Source organism: Mus musculus, chromosome X, assembly GCF_000001635.26.
Source record: "Mus musculus strain C57BL/6J chromosome X, GRCm38.p6 C57BL/6J".
NCBI classification, from domain to species: domain Eukaryota; kingdom Metazoa; phylum Chordata; class Mammalia; order Rodentia; family Muridae; genus Mus; species Mus musculus.
This window is the reverse complement of record NC_000086.7, coordinates 110,600,926-110,615,655: the sequence shown is the minus strand read 5'-3', so window position 1 is coordinate 110,615,655 and position 14,730 is coordinate 110,600,926. Positions and strand designations below refer to the sequence as shown.

Here is a 14,730-nt window from a genome sequence, read left to right as displayed (position 1 = left end):
GGAATAAAGAAAGAAATTAAAGACTTTTTAGAGTTTAATGAAAATTAAGCCACAACGTACCCAAACCTTTGAGACACAATGAAAGGGAAACTCATAGCGCTGAGTGCCTCCAAGAAGAAACGGGAGAGAGCACATATTAGCAGCTTGACAACACATCTAAAAGCTGTAGAAAAAAAGGAAGCAAATTCACCCAAGAGGAGTAGACAGCAGGAAATAATCAAACTCAGGGGTGAAATCAACCAAGCGGAAACAAGAAGAACTATTCAAAGATTTAACCAAACTAGGAGTTGGTTCTTTGAGAAAATCAACAAGATAGATAAACCCTTAGCTAGACTCACTAGAGGGCACAGAGACAAAATCCTAATTAACAAAATCAGAACTGAAAAGGGAGACATAACAACAGATCCTGAAGAAATCCAAAACACCATCAGATCCTTCTACAAAAGGCTATACTCAACAAAACTGGAAAACCTGTACGAAATGGACAAATTTCTGGACAGATACCAGGTACCAAAGTTGAATCAGGATCAAGTTGACCTTCTAAATAGTCCCATATCCCCTAAAGAAATAGAAGCAGTTATAAATAGTCTCCCAGCCAAAAAAAGCCCAGGACCAGACGGGTTTAGTGCAGAGTTCTATCAGACCTTCAAAGAAGATCTAATCCCAGTTCTGCACAAACTTTTTCACAAGATAGAAGTAGAAGGTACTCTACCCAACTCATTTTATGAAGCCACTATTACTCTGATACCTAAACCACAGAAAGATCCAACAAAGATAGAGAACTTCAGACCAATTTCTCTTATGAATATTGATGCAAAAATCCTCAATAAAATTCTCGCTAACTGAATCCAAGAACACATTAAAGCAATCATCCATCCTGACCAAGTAGGTTTTATTCCAGGGATGCAGGGGTGGTTTTATTATAAGAAAATCCATCAATGTAATCCATTATATAAACAAATTCAAAGACAAAAACCACATGATCATCTCGTTAGATGCAGAAAAAGCATTTGACAAGATCCAACACCCATTCATGATAAAAGTTCTGGAAAGATCAGGAATTCAAGGCCCATACCTAAACATGATAAAAGCAATCTACAGCAAACCAGTAGCCTACATCAAAGTAAATGGAGAGAAGCTGGAAGCAATCCCACTAAAATCAAGGACTAGACAAGGCTGCCCACTTTCTCCCTACCTTTTCAACATAGTACTTGAAGTATTAGCCAGAGCAATTCGACAACAAAAGGAGATCAAGGGGATACAAATTGGAAAAGAGGAAGTCAAAATATCACTTTTTGCAGATGATATGATAGTATATATAAGTGACCCTAAAAATTCCACCAGAGAACTCCTAAACCTGATAAACAGCTTCGGTGAAGTAGCTGGATATAAAATTAACTCAAACAAGTCAATGGCCTTTCTCTACACAAAGAATAAACAGGCTGAGAAAGAAATTCGGGAAACAACACCCTTCTCAATAGTCACAAATAATATAAAATATCTTGGCGTGACTCTAACTAAGGAAGTGAAAGATCTGTATGATAAAAACTTCAAATCTCTGAAGAAAGAAATTAAAGAAGATCTCAGAAGATGGAAAGATCTCCCATGCTCATGGATTGGCAGGATCAACATTGTAAAAATGGCCATCTTGCCAAAAGCAATCTACAGATTCAATGCAATCCCCATCAAAATTCCAACTCAATGCTTCAACGAATTAGAAGGAGCAATTTGCAAATTCATCTGGAATAACAAAAAACCTGGGATAGCAAGAAGTCTTCTCAAGGATAAAAGAACTTCTGGTGGAATCACCATGCCTGACCTAAAGCTTTACTACAGAGCAATTGTGATAAAAACTGAATGGTACTGGTATAGAGACAGACAAGTAGACCAATGGAATAGAATTGAAGACCCAGAAATGAACCCACACACCTATGGTCACTTGATCTTCGACAAGCAAGGGAGCTAAAACCATCCAGTGGAAGAAAGACAGCATTTTCAACAATTGGTGCTGGCACAACTGGTTGTTATCATGTAGAAGCATGCGAATCGATCCATACTTATCCCCTTGTACTAAGGTCAAATCTAAGTGGATCAAGGAACTTCACATAAAACCAGAGACACTGAAACTTATAGAGGAGAAAGTGGGGAAAAGCCTTGAAGATATGGGCACAGGGGAAAAATTCCTGAACAGAACAGCAATGGATTGTGCTGTAAGATCGAGAATTGACAAATGGGACCTAATGAAACTCCAAAGTTTCTGCAAGGCAAAAGACACAATAAGACAAAAAGACCACCAACATGTTGGGAAAGGATCTTTACCTATCCTAAATCAGATAGGGGACTAATATCCAACATATATAAAGAACTCAAGAAGGTGGACTTCAGAAAATCAAATAACCCCATTAAAAATGGGGCTCAGAACTGAACAAAGAATTCTCACCTGAGGAATACTGAATGGCAGAGAAGCACCTGAAAAAATGTTCAACATCCTTAATCATCAGGGAAATGCAAATCAAAACAACCCTGAGATTCCACCTCACACCAGTCAGAATGGCTAAGATCAAAAATTCAGGTGACATCAGATGCTGGTGAGGATGTGGAGAAAGAGGAACACTCCTCCATTGTTGGTGGGATTGCAGGCTTGTACAACCACTCTGGAAATCAGTCTGGCGGTTCCTCAGAAAATTGGACATAGTACTGTGGGAGGATCCAGCAATACCTCTCCTGGGCATATATCCAGAAGATGCCCCAACTGGTAAGAAGGACACATGCTCCACTATGTTCATAGCAGCCTTATTTATAATAGCCAGAAGCTGGAAAGAACCCAGATGCCCCTCAACAGAGGAATGGATACAGAAAATGTGGTACATCTAAACAATGGAGTACTACTCAGCTCTTAAAAAGAATGAATTTATGAAATTCCTAGCCAAATGGATGGACCTGGAGGGCATCATCCTGAGTGAGGTAACACATTCACAAAGGAACTCACATAATATGTACTCACTGATAAGTGGATATTAGCCCAAAACCTCGGATACCCAAGATATAAGATACAATTTCCTAAACACATGAAACTCAAGAAAAATGAAGACTGAAGTGTGGACACTATGCCCCTCCTTAGAAGTGGGAACAAAATACCCTTGGAAGGAGTTACAGAGGCAAAGTTTGGAGCTGAGATGAAAGGATGGACCATGTAGAGACTGCCATATCCAGGGATCCACCCCATAATCAGCATCCAAACGCTGATACCATTGCATACACTAGCAAGATTTTATCGAAAGGACCCAGATGTAGCTGTCTCTTGTGAGACTATGCCGGGGCCTAGCAAACACAGAAGTGGATGCTCACAGTCAGCTAATGGATGGATCACAGGGCTCCCAATGGAGGTGCTAGAGAAAGTACCCAAGGAGCTAAAGGTATCTGCAACCGTATAGGTGGAACAACATTATGAACTAACCAGTACCCCGGAGCTCTTGACTCTAGCTGCATATGTATCAAAAGATGGCCTAGTCGGCCATCACTGGAAAGAGAGGTCCATTGGACACGCAAACTTTATATGCCCCAGTACAGGGGAACGCCAGGGCCAAAAAGGGGGAGTGGGCGGGTAGGGGAGTGGGGGTGCGTGGGTATGGGGGACTTTTGGTATAGCATTGGAAATGTAAATGAGCTAAATACCTAATTAAAAAATGGAAAAAAAGAGAAAATATAAACGAGGAAAATACCTAATTAAAAAAAAAAAGAAAGAAATCAAAGATCTCAGAAGTTGGAAAGATCTCTGATGCTCATGGATTGGCTGGATTAATATAGTAAAAATGTCCATCTTGCCAAAATAAATCTACAGATTCAATGCAATCCACATCAAAATTTGAACTCAATTCTTCATAGAGTTAGAAAGAACAATTTGCAAATTCATTTGGAATAAAAAAAATCTAGGATATCGAAAACAATTCTTAAAAATAAAAGAATTTCTGGGCAAATCACCATCTCTGACCTCAACCTGTACTAAAGAGCAATAGTGATAAAACCTGCATTATATTGGAACAGAGACAGGCAGGTAGAAAAATGGAACAGAAGACCCAGAAATGAACCCACACATCTATGGTCACTTGATCTTTGACAAAGGAGCTAAAACCATCCAGTGGAAAAAAGACAGCATTTTCATCAAATGGTGCTGGCTCAACTGGCAGTTAGCATGTAGAAGAATGTCAATCGATCCATTCTTATCTTTTTGTACAAAGCTCAAGTCTAAGTGGATCAAGGACTCCACATAAAACCAAATACACTAAAGCTAACAGAAGTGAAAGTGGGGGAGAGCCTCGAACACATGGGCACAGGGGACAATTTCCTGAACAGAACATCAATGGCTTATGCTCTAAGATCAAGAATCTACAAATGGGAACTCATAAAATGTAAAGCTTCTGTAAGGTAAAGGACACTGACAATAGGACAAAATGGCAACCAACAGATTGGGAAAAGATCTTTACCAATCTTACATCCAATAGAGGGCTAATATCCAATATATATAAAGAACTCAAGAAGTTCACTCTAGAGAACCAACTAACCCTATTAAAAATGGGATACAAAGCTAACTAAAGAATCCTCAACTGAGGAAAATTGAATGGCTGAGAATCACCTAAGGAAATGTTCAACATCCTTAGTCATCAGGGGAAGTGCAAATAGAAATAACCCTGAGATTCCACCTCATACCAGTCAGAATGGATAAGTTCAAAAACTCAGGTGACAACAGATGTTGGCAAGAATGTGTAGTAAGAGGAACACTCCTTCATTGCTGGTGAAATTGCCCTCTGGAAATCAGTCTGGTTTTTCCTCAGAAAATTGGACATATTACTATCTGAGGACCCAGCAATACCACTCCTGAGCATATACCCAAAAGATGCTCCAGCATATAAAAAGGACACATGCTCCCCTATGTTCATAGCAGGCTTATTTGTAATAGCTAGAATCTGGAATGAACCCAGATGTTCTTCAACAGAGAAATGGATACAGGAAATGTGGCAAACTTACACAGTGGAGTACTACCCAGCCATTAAAAACAATGACTTCATGAAATTCTTAGGCAAATGGATGGGATTAGAAAATATCCTGAGTGATATAACCCAGTTACAAAAGAACACGTGTTATGCACTCACTGATAAGTGGCTATTAGGTAAAAAGCTCAGAACACCCAAGACACAATTCACAGACCATGTAAAGCTCAAGAAGAAGGAAGATCAAAAGAGTGGATGCAGTTCTTCTTAGAAGGGGGGACAAAATAATCAAGGGAGGAAATAAGGAGACAAATTTTGGAGCAGAGACTGAAGGAAAGGTCTTTCAGAGACTGCCCCACCTGGGGATCCATCCCATATATAGACACCAAACCCAGACATTATCTTAGATGACAAGAAATCCTTTCTGATAGGAGCCTGATGTAGCTGTCTCTTGAGAGGCTCTGACAAATACAGAGGCAGATGCTCATAGCCAGTCATTGGACTGATCATGGGGTCTCTAGTGGAGGAGTTAGAGAAAGGACTGAAGGAGCTGAAGAGGTTTGTATCCCCTTAGGAAGAGCAACATGAACCAACCAGATCCTCCAGAACTCTCAGGGACTAATCCACCAACCAAAGAGTATACTTGGAGGAACCCATTGCTCCAGCTGCATATGTAGCAGTTGATGGCCTTGTGGGGCATTAATGGAGGAAAGGCCCTTTCTTGGGAAAGCTCAATGCCCCAGTGTAGGGTAATGCCAGGGTGGGGATGTGGCAATTGATGAATGGGTAGCAGAGCACCCTCATAGATGCAGGGGGAGGTGGGCTGGGCTGGGCATTTTCAGAGGGGAAAATGGGAAAGGGGATAACATTTGAAATGTAAATAAAGAAAATATCCAAATTAAAAGAGAGAGAGAGAGAAAGAGGGGGGGGGGAGAAGTGTTTGAATGCTTTGAATGCTAGAAGCAGAGCTTACTTAACAGGTAAGCATTGGCCAAGAAGACATTACTACTTAGAATAATGCTGATGGTAGAAGTATTGCTTGTGAGGTTTTAGAGGAAAATAAGTATTCTATTAATAACCATGCTAGAGGCCATGTGTTACAGTTTGGCAAATAATCAGGCTCCTTTCTTCACATGTCCTGAAAATTTATATGAAGTTGGGTTTGAAAGTAAGAGACAAGTAGCTATTGTATGTAAAAACCCAATGGAAACTCCCTTTGGTTTGGTTAGGAAGTAACTAGACTCCTCTTTTAATCAGTACTCTCTCCATCTTCTTTCTACTTGAGCTTCAGCTGAAGATTTCCCTCCAATTAACCTTTCTGTGAAGGAGCCAAAAGTCTTGTCTATTGAGCTTATAAACACCTGGCCTAAAATGCTACCATAAATGTCACAAGTAGCAAAATTCTGGTTTTCATCCTCCACAAAAAAGACCATGATTGTCCTTTAGGTGGTCTATATCCTGGTTTTCTCGATAGTAATAGTTTTTTAGTGCTACTTTCAGTTGTTCCTATGATACATCTCAGTAAAGATAGATTCAAACTTTTTATAAAAGAAAATCTGTAGAAATTTAATGGTATCAAGGATAAAGGAGGCTCTTATGGAACACTTCCAAAAGTATGCAGCCATAAGATATTTTCTTTTAACCATTTAAGAGTTCTCATGGCACTAAAATAAGTGACTCTGATGGGACATGCTTTGTTCGATCCTTTTCCATTTCATATTGAGAGCCATTTGTCATGATTTAAAGAGTAGACTCATGTATGTGGAGTAGTTCCCCATCAGATTTTGTCTGAATTATATAAAACTAGAGGAGACTTATGAGAACTTTTACAACCTTTTTGATATCTACTTTGCTCTAAACCACTAAGTTACAATTTGTCAAGAATATTTAGATATAAGACAGAAACACTTGGTGACAGTGACATGAGTCACAAACTTTGTAATATGTCACACCTAGAAGACAAGGTCTTACTAAAATTATTAAGAGAACACTCAGAATAGATTTCAAGGAAGTTGTCTGCGAGCTGCTAAGACTTCTTAAAACTCATGTTGTTTGGCTTATATGTTCAATTTCACATTTCTAGATAACTATATAACTAACTATATAACTATATAACTATATATAACTATATATAACTATATGTAACTATATATATCACTCAAGAAGTTTGACTCCAGAAAATCAAATAACCCTATTAAAAATGGGGTACAGAGCTAAACAAAAATTGTCAACTGAGGAATACCAAGTGGCTGAGAAGCACCTGACAAAAATGTTCAACATCCTTAATTATCAGGGAAATGCAAATCAAAACAACCCTGAGATTCCACCTCACACCAGTCAGAATGGTGAAGTTCAAAAATACAGATGACAGCAGATGCTGGCGAGGATGTGGAGAAGGAGGAACACTCCTCCATTGCTGGTGGAATTGCAAGCTGGTACAAGGATTCTGGAAATCAGTCTGGTGGTTCCTCAGAAAACTGGACATAGTACTACCTCTCCTGGGCATATACCCAGAAGATGTTCCAACTTGTCATAAGAACCTATACTCCACTGTGTTCATAGCAGGCTTATTTATAATAGCCAGAAGCTGGAAAGAACCCAGATGTCCCTCAACAGAGAAATGGATACAGAAAATGTGGTAATTTACACAATGGAGTACTACCCAGCTATTAAAAACAATGAATTTATAAAATTATTAGGCAAATGGATTGATCTGGAGGATATCATCCTGAGTGAGGTAACCTAATCACAAAAAAACACACATAACATGCACTCACTGATAAGTGGATATTATTATCCGAGAAACTTAGAATACCCAAGATACAATTTGCAAAACACATGAAACTCAAGAAGGAAGACCAAAGTGTGGATACTTCATTCCTTCTTAGAATGGGGAACAAAATACCTATGGAAGGAGTTACAGAGACAAAGTTCAGAGTTTAGACAGAAGGAAGGACCATCCAGAGACTGCCCCACCTGGGGATCCATCCCATAAACAACCACCAAATCCAGACACTACTGCCTATGCCAGAAAGATTTTGCTGACAGGACCCTGATATAGCTGTCTCTTGTGAGGGTATGCCAGTGCCTGGCAAATACAGAAGAGGATGCTCACAGTCATCTATTGGATGGAACACAGGGCCCCCAATGACGGAGCTAGAATTAGCACCTAAGGAGCTAAAGGGGTCTGCAACCTTATATGAGGTACAAGCATATGAACTAACCAGTAACCACGCCCCCCCCCCCCCCCCCAGAGCTTGTGTCTCTAGTTGCATTTGTAGCAGCGGATAGCCTAGTAGACCATCAATGGGAAGAGAGGCCTTTGGTCTTTTGAAGATTATATGCCCTAGTACAGGGAAATGCCAGGGCTAGGAAGTGGGAGTGGGTGGGTTAGGGAGCAGGGCGGGGTGAGGGTATAGGTGACTTTCAGAGAGGAAACTAGGAAAGGGATAACATTTGAAATGTAAATGAAGAAAATGTCTAATTAAAAAAAGGACATCACTGGGGAGGTATTTCCTGCTGCTGGAATTGACATGGTTGTGTGTCAGTTTCTTCAGCACCAGCTGAGGCCCTGTACACCAGTGAGACATCCTCAATGTCTGGATCTAAGCCTTCAAGGCAGTGAAGTTTCAGTAACTCTTCTCGGAGCTAAGCAGTGTGGAGCTTGAGAGCTGCTGCTTGGTGAGACATTGTCCTGCTCTCATATCACTGCTCTACTCCTGCTTGTCTGCAATCCACTCCTCACACTGGGCCATGACCTCATTTTTTCAAGTAAAAATGTTTGTATATAACTTTAAAGCACAGTGAAGCATTTCTGATTTGTACTAGCATTGCCCATTTAACTGTTGCTTGTCTAATGTTTCCATCATAATCTAGAGAGCTCTGTGTGCTACTGGGAGTGCCTCTAGACCATTCTTATCCTGGTTTATTGAAGGCTCAGCTACTAATATTAGAGACTGAACAGAAACCTACACTTGCAAAAAGCTTAATGTCTATGGATTCTACTCCTCTTCTGGTGTTCCATGTAACTTATTCAGGATGCTTAAACAAACTTTTCCATCTTGTAAAGGTTGGGATTGAAGTGCATGCTATGAACCCCAGTTCTTTCTAGGTTCATAAGAGGAGGTGAGCTAGGAAAATCTTGAGGAAAATATACATCAAACACAAAGCAGACATTTGCATTGACGGTGTCTGCTGGCCCAGTTATCAGAACCTTCAGGATGTCACGTCGTTCCTCATTGTTACAGTGTAAAAATGCAGTAGAAGACAATGACAGAGACAGTGAGGTTGAAAGTCTCACCACTTCTTGAGCCAGTCAGTGGCCTCTGGCAGCACTGTTGGCATCATTGGCATTTTTCACCTGAGACATGTAGTGGTACTTTACTTTAAAACCAAATTTTCCATCATCATCTTCTGAAATCATTTCAAATGTATTAAACTGCAGTTTTTTACATGACAGCCACATATTTTTCTTCAAGTGATTTTAATTCTGACAGATGTTTGGGTTTCATAGCCACTTTCTTTGAGTATTCACCTAGTTTGTTTTGTTTTGTTTTGTTTTGTTTTGTTTTGTTTTGTTTTTTGTTTTTTTTCTTGATTTGCTTGTCAGAGATTGGTGGTGGCTGTGTAGACAATCTCAGTTGTCTTCTGGATGTCTGGGATCAGAAGAGTAAGTCCTTCTGGTTCTTGATCAGGTGTATCTGGACTAACTCCTGTTTTAACATTTTTCTTTTCAGATCTTAGATGGTTGGTGTGCGTTCCAACACAGGTCTTATTTTGGCTCATAATGTACCAACAGAAGTCTGACATTCTGACCTTCTTCCTATTCTTCACCCTTATCTGTAGAAAGAGGCAACAACAGCAGCACTATAGAGGTACAAGAATCAATGGCCTTGAGCAACTCTAGCACCATAGAGTTACACATATCTTGCCATGTCCAGAACAGAGTCATTGCATAGTACATGACTGGGATGAGGCAGAACTGACTGAAAAGCTCCAGAAGCAGAGGGCAGAGCACTGCTTTTCTGTTCTTGGCTCTCTGGAGACACCTGGGCTTCCCCTTTTACAGCACTACTCATGGAGTTTATGTAACTCACAAGAACCTGCAAAAAATAGATCACATGCTCCTTTTCTAGCATCTGTTTAGTTAAGGCTTATTCCATGTCCCATCCTGATGCTGTGGAACCTGTGCCAAAGCTAGTCCCTTTGGCCCAATTCAGCTGCTGTTCTTCTGTTGATGTGGGGTTATGAGAATTTGAGACCTGTGGCTCAGTTTGGTTAAGGCTAGAGCTTGGAACTCAGTGCATGATGGCTCAGAGATGAGAGACAGACAAGAATTAGGGGCAAAGTTCTAATTTCCAGTTCCATCCACTGCAGAAACACACCATCATCAGTTGTCAAGGGAGTAGCACTAAACAAGTTGCAAAGATGTGGAAAGGAAGGGTTGGAAGCGAATTGGCTGATGGAGATTGCAGAATGTGACTGCCTTCTCCATCAACTGTAACTCCCAATACCAATCAAAGATGGCATTGGGCACACTTTCTCTCTTTTAGGAACACATCAGCATAGTCCAGAAGACAAATAATGCAAAAACAGCCAAAGAATAGGCAGGTATAGGCGAAGTGGCTTGCACCACTCACTTAACAGGCATAGGCTCAGCTGCAATACTTTCTGGAGCTTCATAAACCAATTCACCTGACTGTTCTTATGGTCAACCTTTCAAACTGATCACTATCCTTTGGCTTTTCCTGAGTGGTAGAAGCTATCGCTGGAGCACTCCCCTCCTGAATCACTTCTGGATAGAGCATGATAGTTTCTGCAATAAGAGCTAGTCCACCCACTCCTGCAAAAACTTAAAATGGTGACTGAGTGGGACAGATTTCCAGCAAAGATTCATCCAATACTCCATGCACTTATCACTCAAGGTAAGAGCTTCATCCTCTGGACAGCTACCGATTAAGTCTCCATGACCTTTTTCAGGATGTAGTCTTTTAAAAGAGTCTGTTTTTGACCAACTTGGATCTGTAATGACTTTTGATTCCAATTTAACAGTAAGATCTATTGAACAGTAACCTTAAGGAAAGTTTTGGTCATAGAGGAGAGTTAAAAGCTGGTCAAGTGTCATTTCTGTTGGAGACAGCTGACCTGCCAAAAGTCTGTGAAGCAAGGGTGATTATTTTGTTAGTGGTATCTGTGGTTACACAATATCTTATTCTTTACATGACAACCAGTTGTTGGTCCCTGTGTTAATAACTCTCTAGTGTTATTAACACTATGTCTAGAACATTCTCTGATGATTACTGAGAAATGTAGTAATCTATGGATATTAAATGTATTCCTTCAGGATTGAAAGATGTACTAATTTATGGGTGGATATGTCTTTAGGTTTTAGTTTAATATAATGTTAATTTAACAGCATAATAATAATAGGTCCTCCACTAGGGCCATGACTTTCCTAGTGGTCCTCCACTAGGGCCATGACTTTCCTAGTCTTACTTAGGCTCTTGACCCCTTAATGATGCAAATATTATCATGGAAAGTAAACCTTAAATCAAATCATAAAATGATTGGTTACCCGTATAATATTAGTGCTACAATTAGAGCAGTGGGAATATCTGGCCCGAGTAGTTGTTGTAGCTCCTAAGGTTCACGGTGGTGGAAGAGTGATAATTACTTTTCTCACTTAGCAGTATACATAACATTTTCCTGAATTATGAAAGCAAACCAGTATAGATAAAGGTTTCAGGTCAGTACCAGCTTGATTTCTCCATGTGCTATGACTCAAGAATGTTGTATTTTCATAGGCTCATAATATCACAATCTGGAAGATATCCAAGAGCAATGGAAATAGTTCATAGTTTTTTAGGGACTATGAGACCCTATCAATCAATAATCCAAAAAGAAATAATCTATTTCTGGCACACACCTTTATGATTTGATTGCTAATGACCTTGTCTTGTCATTGTCCCTTGTTATAAAATAACTCAGCTCAAATTAATTTAAATACATGAATTTTTATATAGTCTAGGAAGGTACTACAACAGTAGGTTTCCATATTCTTAAGGGTTATTTATCCTTCATACACACTGTCCTCTTGCCTGTCCTCCCATCCTCCACTTGACTTCACCCTTTTTTTCATTATCTTCTTCCCACTTCATATCATTTTTTCTATCTTCTCTCTCCTAAAAGCTAATCATTCTTAATTGTCTACAGAACACCATATTTTATGCTAGTAACTTGTGAGAAACACTAAATCCCCCATTGAAATTCAGAACTGTTATGTATTAACAATATCCTCAGATGATTCATGTGCAAGTACAATTTTTAAAAAATGATGATTAAATACTTTCCATAACTGCCGTTTAGTCTATGAAAAAGGTCAATGAAGATAGTGACTCATGAAGAAACAGAAATGAACACTAAGAATAAAAAATTGGAAATGTTACAGACCCCCTCATAATTTTGTTATATCTATATGTGGTCAGCTTAAATTCTGCTTAACTTTACTTATTTTTTTTTACACAATAAATTTGTTTTGTTATATTTTACAAATTATATTTCTGTAGCTGATTAGATATTGTAAAGAGGCATCAGAAACATTTTGTGAGAAACCAAACTAGATCATGTGATTATGTGATACCTAAATAGGCTGAACTCTCATTCATATAGAAACTGGCCACTATTTTATTAAAGACTGCTGCAATTTTTATTGAGACATATTATTTAAGTAGTTTTAGTTGATGTAAGGGAATGATTTATAAAAAAAATGGAAAATTTTTGTTGAAACAGTTTGTAAAACATTCAGATTTCCAAATTGATCTAAGCCTTTTAATAAAGAGTCCCATTTTCTGTATATCATTTCATAACTACAAATTAAAAATAGAAATTATTTTTTGTGAGTGGAAAGACTTATCACCAAGGTGATGTAAGTATCATTTCCTGATTTAGAAAAAAAGGGCAATTAGAGTAGAGCTAAAATTTGAAATGAGTCATTGAAGTAGTAGGATATGAAAGAAAAAGTTCACAGGTAAGGTGTTATGCAAAAGGTAAAAAGAAGTTGTTTTATATCAACCAATGATAATAATAGTGCCTAAGTCATTAAAAACCTCACAATTTTTATTAGATATTTTCTTCATTTACATTTCAAATACTATCCTGAAAGTCCCCTATATGTTCAACTACCCTGCTCTCAAACCCACCCACTCCTGCTTCCTGGCCCTGGCATTCCCCTGTACTGGGGCATATGATCTTTCCAAGACAAAGGGCCTCTCCTCCCATTGATGGCGCACTAAGCCATCCCCTGCTACATATGCAACTAGAGACACAAGCTCTGAGGAGTACTGGTTAGTTCATATACTTGTTCTTCATATAGGGGTGCAGACCCCTTTAGCTCCTTGGGAAATTTCTCTAGCTCCTTCATTAGGGACCCTGTGTTCCATCCAATAGATGACTGTGAACATCTACTTCTGTATTTGCCAGGCACTAGCATAGCCTCACAAGAGACACCTATATCAGGGTCCTTTCAGCAAAATCTTTCAGCATATGCAGTAGTGTCTGGGTTTGGTGGTTGTTTATGGGATGTATCCCCAGGTGGGGCTGTCTCTGGATGGTCCTTCCTTCTGTCTAAGCTCTGAACTTTGTCTTGGTAACTCCTTCCATGGGTATTTTGTTCCCCATTCTAAGAAGGAAGGAAGTATCCACACTTTGGTCTTCCTTCTTGAGTTTCATGTGTTTTGCAAATTGTATCTTGGGTATTCTAAGTTTCTCGGATAATAATATCCACTTATCAGTGAGTGCATATAATGTGTTTGCTTGTGATTGGGTTACCTCACTCAGGATGATATCCTCCAGATCCATCCATTTGCCTAAGAATTTTATAAATTCATTGTTTTTAATAGCTGGGTAGTACTCCATTGTGTAAATGTACCACATTTTCTGTATCCATTCCTCTGTTGAGGGACATCTGGGTTCTTTCCAGCTTCTGGCTATTATAAATAAGGCTGCTATGAACATAGTGGAGCATGTGTCCTTATGACAAGTTGGAACACTTCTGAGTATATGCCCAGGAGAGGTATTGCTGGATCTTCCTGTAGTACTATATCCAATTTTTTCTGAGGAACCACCAGACTGATATCCAGAGTTGTTGTACCAGCTTGCAATCCAACCAGCAATGCAGGAGTGAACCTCTTTCTCCACGTCCTAGATAGCATCTGCTGTCACCTGAATTTTTTATCTTAGCCATTCTGACTGGAGTGAGGTAGATTCTCAGGGTTGTTTTGATTTGCATTTCCTTGATGATTAAGGTTGTTGAACATTTTTTCTGATGCTTCTCAGCCATTCTCTATTCCTCAGATGAGAATTCTTTGTTTAGCTCTGTACCCCTTTTTTAATGGGGTATTTTGATTTTCTGGAGTCCACGTTCTTGAGTTCTTTATATATACTGGATATTAGTCCTCTATCAGATTTAGGATTGGTAAAAATCTTTTCCCAATCTGTTGGACACTTTTTTGTCTTATTGACAGTGTCTTTTGCCTTACAGAAGGTTTGCAGTTTTATGGGGTCCCATTTGTAGATTCTCGATCTTTCAGCATAAGACATTGCTGTTCTGTTCAGGAATTTTCCCCCTGTGCCCATATCTTTGAGGTTTTCCACCCTTTCTTGTCTATAAGTTTCAGTGTCTCTGGTTTATGTGGAGTTCCTTGATTCACTTAGACTTGAGCTTTGTACAGGGAGATAAGAATGG

The 14,730-nt window shown here is 39.2% G+C and overlaps 1 pseudogene; it reads right to left on the bottom strand.

The window, feature by feature from the left end:
- Gm14886 (predicted gene 14886) lies at positions 8,482-11,153 on the bottom strand (annotated as a pseudogene).